This window comes from Arachis hypogaea, chromosome 11 (genome assembly GCF_003086295.3).
Source record: "Arachis hypogaea cultivar Tifrunner chromosome 11, arahy.Tifrunner.gnm2.J5K5, whole genome shotgun sequence".
NCBI classification, from domain to species: domain Eukaryota; kingdom Viridiplantae; phylum Streptophyta; class Magnoliopsida; order Fabales; family Fabaceae; genus Arachis; species Arachis hypogaea.
The window spans coordinates 13,443,823-13,452,401 of NC_092046.1; the positions used below are offsets into that span (position 1 = coordinate 13,443,823).

Consider the following 8,579-nt stretch of genomic DNA (forward strand, 5'->3'; position numbering starts at 1 on the left):
GCTGCCATCTGTCCCGAGTTAGTTGCAACCTCTTTTGCTGACGTTGCAAGCCTCTCATTTCCTTCCTTGCATTTAGCTATACTCGTATCATTACTCTCCCCATCAAGACCAACCTTGTCCTCAAGGTTGAATTCTGGAAATAACTTGATGAATTGGGCAGTATCCTCCCAAGAGTTATCTGTCAAACCATCCTAGCCCCATTGTACCAAGATTTGAGACACAACTTGATCACCCCTTTTAATTGAACGAGTCTGCAGTATTTTGCAAGGTTCTAAAACCGGTCCTGCATCTGTAGTAGTTAACGATAGAGAAAAATATGGTGAGGTTCCTTCACCCCGAAATGGTTTTAAGGCTGAGATATGAAACACATTATGAATACGTGCTTCCAGTGACAACTCCAAATGGTATGCCACATCACTCAACTTCTTTACTATAGGGAATGGTCCAAAATATCTTAATCCAATCTTCTGATGCTTTCTCAAAGCCACTGACTGCTGGCGATAGGGCTGCAGCTTAACCAGCACTAAATCGCCTTCACTAAATTCATAATGTCTTCTACTCTTGTCAGCAACCTGCTTCATATACTGCTGTGATCTTTCTAAATTAAACTTTAATGTGTCTAGCAGTTGATCACGGTCCTCCAATAGCTCTTGTAGGGAGGAATCATCTTGAGCTGAAAACTCATAGCGAGCTAACGTAGGAGGTTCTCAGCCATACAATGCCTTAAATGGAGTCATTTTAATGCTGTTGTGCCAAGAAGTATTATACAAATATTCTGCCCATGGAAGAAGAGTAACCCAACGCTTTGGATTATCAGAACAAAAGCAACGTAGATACATCTCCAATGTCCTATTACATACCTCACTCTGCCCATCCGTTTGTGAATGATAAGCGGAACTCATTGCTAATGTGGTTCCTTGACTTCGAAATAGGTGCTGCCAGAATTTGCTGATGAAAACCCGATCTCGATCAGAAACAATAGAACTTGGAAAACCATGAAGCTTAACCACATTGTTGATAAATATATCTGCCACTGATTTGTTATTGAAATCATGTTTTAAAGGAATAAAATGAGCGTATTTGGTTAATTCTAGCATGTCATATATGTGAAAAAAGAAATTCAGAATCAGGGGGTTCGTAGCAAAAGCAAAGAGATGTGGTATTGCAGTATTTGTCCTATATGTGCAAATAAGAATCAGGCAGATCTTTACTCAGAGTAGAATAGAAACCTAAAGCCCGAAGATTGGCATTCCATTGCTGTCATCTTATATGTATATGGTTACAATTATCTACGTTCCCAATGTGCCTATGATGTAGCACCAGGAGGACTATTAGCTTACTCGGATAGATAGATAGATAGATAGATAAAAATATCGAAAAAGTAAATAGAAAAAATATTAGAAATTTCTCTTTCTCTTACCGTGATCTACAAAAAAGTAGACTTTGGAGTTCTTTTTAACTGAAAGAAAGGAAAATAGAACAAAAACGACACTAAAAGAAAAAATCTTGAAATAAGATTCAAATAGCCCCTAATAACCAACGAATGGCAAGTGCTTTTCCTTGTGTGGATCCTATTTCAATGGGAACTTAATGAGTAGATCCGCCTACACATAAAATTGAAGGTACCAAAAATTCCTAGAGGCATACCATCCGAAAAGCTTCTTTGACCAAAAACAAATACAAGTCAGTCCATAGGAGTCACAATTTAATTGATCTTCGGTTTGTAATCCGAAGTTAAAGCCTTGTTCTTTGGAAGATCTATCTCGTGTCTGGTACTGCATGGTTCCACCCTGCAAGAACTCCGAATCATTCTCTTGAAGCTCATAAAAGATAGGGTAGAGGTATGACAGTTATTATATGAGGTCTACCCACACCACCATTGCGTATTGTTATTTATTGGATATAGAATAAAATAGATCCACTTCTTTTTGTTCCTACTGAATAGAATTGTTCCATTTTTCCTAAAAACATCCAATTTCTACTCCATCCGACTAGTTCCGGGTTCGAGTCTCGGGCAACCCATATAATATATGGAATACATATATATATATATATATATATATATATATATATATATATATATATATATATATATATATATATATATATATATATAATCTATAAGAAAATATGTCGAACTATCAACTACCATCATAATTACTAAATTTCCTGCTGCCAGTGGTAATGCTGTGATAAAATCCATTGCAATATCCTCCCAAACCTGTGAGGGAACTGGTAATGGTTTGAGTAACCCCGCCGGGGCCTTGGTGTCCACCTTAGCTTGCTGACAAACACAACAGTTTAGAACATAACGCCTAATGTCTTGCTGCATGTTGGGCCAATAGAAGATTGAACAAATTCGCTCCACGGTCTTTGCTATGCTAGCATGACCTCCAATAACACTATCATGGTACTCATGCAAAATTTTAGGTATCAAAAAGCTATTTGTAGGTATCACTAATTTGTTCCTCCACAAAATAAGGTCATTATGGACTGAGTAATTTAAATCCCCCAAAGTATGATTACTACACTTTTCTATCAGTACTTGAAGATCAGGATTTTGAGCTAAATCCTTCTTCAACTGCCTCAGCCAATCAACTCGTGGTGTGGACCAAGCCCCAAGGAAACTCTTCGAAAGGGCATCTGCAGCCACATTCTCAGCACCAGATTTGTAGTGAATCTCGAAGTCATATCCCAATAGCTTGTGCATCCATTTGTGTTGTTCTGGAGTGTGTAGGTCCTGTTCAAGCAGCGCCTTAAGGCTCTGATGATCTGTACGCAATACAAATTTCTTTCCTAGTAAATAATGTCGAAATTTCACCAACGCTTCAGTGATGGCATAAAATTCCCAAACATAAGCTGATTGTTTCTGCAGAGTTGGGAGAAGCTTCTTGGAAAAGAATGCTATTGGATGTTTTTGCTGCAATAGAACTGCACCTATTCCCGAACCCAAGGCATCAGTTTCAACCACAAATGGTAGATCAAAATTTGGCAATTGCAGCACAGGTTTTGAGCATATAGCCTTTTGAAGTTGAGCGAAAGCCTTAGAAGCTTCTGTACTCCATACAAAAGCATGCTTCTTTAGCAGATCTGTTAAAGGGGAAGCCAAGGAAGCGTATCCTTTAATGAATCTTCTGTAGTATCCAGTAAGGCCAAGGAACCCTCTAAGATGTTTAACATTGGTGGGCTGTGGCCAATCCATAACAGCCTGCACTTTAGCCATTTCCATATGTACTCCACCTCCCCTTATCGTATGTCCCAAGTAATCCACTTCGAATGAGCCAAAAATACACTTGGATAGTTTGGCAAAGAGAGACTCCTGTTGCAACAGCTTTAAGACCACTTCCAAATGCTCAAGATGCTTAGTAAAGCCATCACTATAGATTAGTATATCATCAAAGAAGACAAGCACGAATTTTCGAAGGTAAGGCTTAAACACCTCGTTCATTAAGCTCTGAAATGTAGTAGGAGCATTGGTGAGGCCGAATGGCATAACCAACCATTCATATAATCCTTGATGAGTCTGAAAAGCAGTCTTGAATCTATCATCAGGGTTGACTAGTATTTGGTGATAGCCAGAATGTAAATCCAATTTGGAAAAGATATTAGCCCCAAATAATTCATCTAAGAGTTCATCTACAGTAGGAATTGGAAATCCATCCTTTACAGTGATGGCATTTAAAGCTCTATAGTCTGTGCAAAATCTCCACGTGCCATCATTTTTCTTAACCAAGATAATTGGTGAAGAGAACGGACTCTTACTAGGCAGTATTATACCCTCCTGCAGCATCTCATTCACCATTGATTCTATCTGAGACTTCAAATGATGAGGGTAACGGTAAGGGCAAGCCTTCACTAGTTCAGCACCCTTAATTAAAGGAATTGCATGATCTTGTGACCTCTGAGGGGGTAAACCCGAAGGCACATTGAATACACCCGCATATTGCTGAAGTAATTTGCCCAAAGCTGGGTTAAGCGAATCGGGTAATTGCAATAGTGGAGTTGCAGGCACCGTCGAATGCTGGACCTCCAAGGTAAACATCTCAGCTAGTGTATCAGTAGAGAGCATTCGCCTAATATGATGGAACTGAGCCTGTGACGAAGGAGCTGATTTGTACCCTTGAATTGTGATAAATTTTCCATCATGCATAAACCTCAAAAAAAAAAAAAGAATCATAGTCAGCAATGTGAGCTTTAAGAGATTCTAACCAATTGGATCCAATGACCAACTCACCCCCTGCAACATGAAGAACAAAGACCTCAGGGATGCTGATAGTATTGCCCAATATAGTGATGTCCAAACTGGAAATCACGCCTTTCACCGGCAGAATTTGAAAATTACTAACCATGACCTTAATACCAGGAGTAGGTTCAATTGGTAAGTTCAGAAACTTGGCAATACGGGGTTGGATAAAGCAATCCGAACTCCCCCCATCCAATAACGTGTGCACCTCATGTCCATTAATAACAGCAGTGAATCTGATCATAGCAGGTCCCCTAGTGCCATGCATGGCATTGTAAGAGAGATGATGGACAGCAACCTCCTGTTCTAGAGCCTCCAAAGTAAGATCAACATTAGTGTCATCTATAGTTTCAGGGTCAGCATCAATAGAATCATCCAATTCAAGGTGAAGTTACAGGTATTGTTTATTGGCGCAGCGATGAGTAGCTGAAAATTTCTCATCACACCAATAACACAAACCCTTATCCCTCTTATTCTGTATCTCGGCAGGGGAAAGCCTCCGAACCGAATTCTTCGATGGTGGTAAAGCTGAGCAAGGCGCAGGAGTAGGAAGAAGAGGTGGAAGAGGACTCTTCGGTAGACTGCGATTTTGCTGGGAACTCGAGTAAGAAGGATTCACCGAGCGAGGTTGGGACGTAAGGTGGTTCTTGGAATCGAAGCAAACTTCTCCTCCTGCATTCTAGCCAAAGTCAAGGCACGCATCAACGAAGGAGGGCACTGAGCCTTCACCTCTCTGCGAATATCAGCTCGTAACCCACCAATAAAACAATCCTTCAAAGCCTCAGGAGATTCAATATGAGATCGATTAGCCAAGGCAACAAAAGCAGCGTAATATTCACCCACAATACCTTGCTGCTGCAATTTGAAAAGGAGTTCTCTAGGCAATTCGAAAAGAGAAGGGCCAAACTCCAATTCAATTTCTCTCTTCAACTATGTCCAAGAACGAAATTGGGCCGATCGTTGAGACATTTGAAACCACGGAATCGTAGGCCCGACCATGTGTATTGCAGCGATCCCAATTTATTCATCATCTGGCACTTTGAAAAACTCAAAGTATTGATCCATGGAGAATATCCACCCCAGAGCATCTGTGCCATCAAACTTGGGCAAATCAAACTTTACTCGGCTATGCTGAGCCAATCGATTCACATTATCCACCCCATGACCAGAGTTCGAACCATGGGAGAAACCCCTCGATGGAGAGCGAGATCAAGATTGTTCCTGCATGATTTGCGTCAACGAGGATTGAATGGCGTCAAACTTCAAGCTCGTAGTCTCTGTGGCTCTCGCGCGTTCAGCGCGAGTCTCATCTAAGACCTCCTCGATGCGCTGACCCAAGCGTTTCAGCTCTACCTCCAAAGTTTTGAGCCTCGTGTTTTCTGCCATGGCACGATGAAAGCACCAAATGATAGGGTGATAAATGCTCTAAACAAAAACAGTGAAATGGTATGTATATTGAATAGAGTAATTACGCCAGAAATACAAGTTTAGAGTTCAAAATTAATTAAGAACAATCAGAAGGAAATCAAGCTCATCAGTGACTTGAGCTCTAAGAACAGAAATAAGATAGAGTTCTTTAGTGTAACAGTAATTGCACAAAAATTGAAGAAAATAGGGAAATCAGAATCCGCCGAATCAGGTTGCAGCAGTGGGAAGAATCCATAACCTGAGAGATGAAAATAGGAATCAGCACAGGAAAGGAAAGATAACTGAATAGGAAATTAGAAGGGAAATTTCCATGTAGCAGCTGAATGAGAGTGACCAAAGAAAGAGGGTTGAGAGAGAAGAAAGAAGAAAATACCACAATACGCCTAGTGCCTGAAATCTCTCAACAGCCTGCTATTTGACCTCTTTCTCACGCTTCTTCTGAGGCCCTGAATTTGAGGATCTGCTGCCATCTGTCCCGAGTTAGTTGCAACCTCTTTTGTTGACGTTGCAAACCTCTCACTTCCTTCCTTGCATTTAGTTATACTCGTATCAGTCGCATACCACGTAGTAACGTGCTCAAGAGTCAGCATGGTACCAAGATCAAAGAAAGTGACCAAGTGATTCACACAATAAAAGGGAAACCTTCAATCAGAGAACTCTTCTCAATCTCAGGTTTAGATAGGTAAGTCATAGTAGAATATGATGAAGATGGTGGTGAAGAGAAGAAGAGAGGTAATAGGGGAGTGATGGTGGCAAGATATGTGGTGGCAGTGGAAGAGTCCCAGATGGAGGTGGCTTGAAATCAGATAAGACTGATGCTTATTACCAAACCATGATTCAAGCTAACCCCAACAATACGCTTCTGCTTGGAAATTATGCCAAGTTCTTAAAAGAGGTAAAGCTTGTTTTTGAAACTTATCAATACATGGAAGATCTAAGAAAACTATTGTGCTCTGTCTATGAATGGTTCACTGATATTCAATTTGCAAATATAGGTTCGTAGAGATTATCCTAAAGCCGAGGAGTATCTTGAAAGAGCCATTTTGGCTAATCCTGGTGATGCAACTGTTTTGTCACTCTGCCGATTTAATTTGGCAAATAGAGAAGGATGCTGATCGTGCTGAGGGCTATTTTGATCAAGCTGTTAAAAGCGCCCCTGATGATTGGTAAGATATATACCACTATTTCAGCACATGGATGATCTGGTCTTAAAGAACATTTGTGACCGTGTGAGGAAAGCTGGGATGATGAAAAAGAAGCAGTAGCAGCAGAAAATTGTTCAAATGAGTTAGGAAATTGAATAGGAGTTGCTTGTAACATAGTTCTTTTAATTTACTAGTATGAGAAAAATTATTTAGAGCCCTTTGGATACCCATTAACTTTTAATTTACTCAATACACTTTGTTGATGTATGGTTGTTATTTATTATTATAGTTGATGTATCAATACACTTTGTTTATGTTTTGAATTATATTGACTTGTTTGTTTATAGTATTTTCCTTTTAGTTTGATAATACGATGAATTTGTTTATTTTTTGAAATATTATAAATATTCGAATATAAATTAGATAAAAAATTGTATTAAATTTATATTTATTTTGTATGAAAACAAGCTTATTTTGTAATTAGAAAAATAAAAAAAATTATTTTACCTTATTGATGGATTTACAGACAGATTTTCTGTCTGTAATCAGAGTGGGAGATGATTTTCCAAAGTTCAAAAATCTGTCGGAAAATCCGTCTGTAATTACAGACGAAAAATCCGTCTGAAAATCTGTCTGTAATTACAGACGGAAAATCCGTCTGAAAATTCGTCTGTAATTACAGACAGAAAATTCGTCAGAAAGTTCGTCGCCTTCGGGAAATCGATGGAGAATTTACAGAGGAAAAATCCGTCGGTAACTAGTAAAAATCCGTCGGTATTTCGTCGGTAACCAAAAATCCGTCTATAATAAAGACTAAATCTGTCTGTATTAAGCCATTTTCTAGTTGTAAGAAGCAACTGCTTTAGCCATACAATCTGCAACACTATTCGCATTCCTCTGAATTAAAAGAATAGAGACTCTCTAATTCCAATTCATAACCTCCTGTATATGCTTTGTCAAATCCCATTCCGGAATATCATTACCAAGCATTCTTTGGTTTACCAAGAAAAGGGCTTCTAAACAGTCTGTTTCACAAATAACCTCACGAAATCTACTATTCCAAACTAGAAGTAAACCTCTCCAAATCGCATACAATTCAGCAAAAAGAACACTGCACATTTCAACTTTCCAGTGCAACCTTTTAACCAGCCAACATCCATCAGAATTGCGAATAATACAACCAAAACTAGCATAGCCAAAAGGAACAAAACAACTAGCATTACAAGTCAATTTAACATAATGAATGGGAGGTTGAACCCAATGCAAACAAATTGAACGAGGAGACAAAGATTGATTCATAGTAAAAATGGTGTAGAACTCCCTTACTGAACTACGAATCAAACTCACTACTTTACTAGAACTCCAAGAGTCATCTGTATTAAATAAGTCATGATTCTTGCTTCTCCAAATCCACCAGATGGTCGAGAAGAAAAGAAAAACATCTCCACTCTTGCACCTCTGTAGAGCCAATCATGTAAATCCGAGTTATCTGAGTACAGGCCTAAAAGGTTCCAGACCTCCTTAGCACTGGGACACTCTCGAAGACAATGAAGTATGGATTTAGAACCACTCTGACACTGATGACAAGTGCTAAATAAAACTAAGCCACGATCCAATCGAAACTCCGCTGTAGGAATAGCATTATGAAGACTGAGCCAAATCAAGAACTTGTACTTCTTAGGAATATGCAATCACCATACCCACGACCAATTATCACGCTCATTCCAGTCAAACTTTCTTTTGGCTAACCAATTGTATCCACT

General features: G+C 39.2%; 1 pseudogene; it reads left to right on the forward strand.

Annotated features, from left to right (window-relative positions):
* Positions 1 to 5,635: 5,635 nt before the first annotated feature.
* Positions 5,636 to 6,841, forward strand: LOC112721011 (uncharacterized; annotated as a pseudogene).
* The last annotated feature ends 1,738 nt before the right edge of the window (positions 6,842 to 8,579 follow it).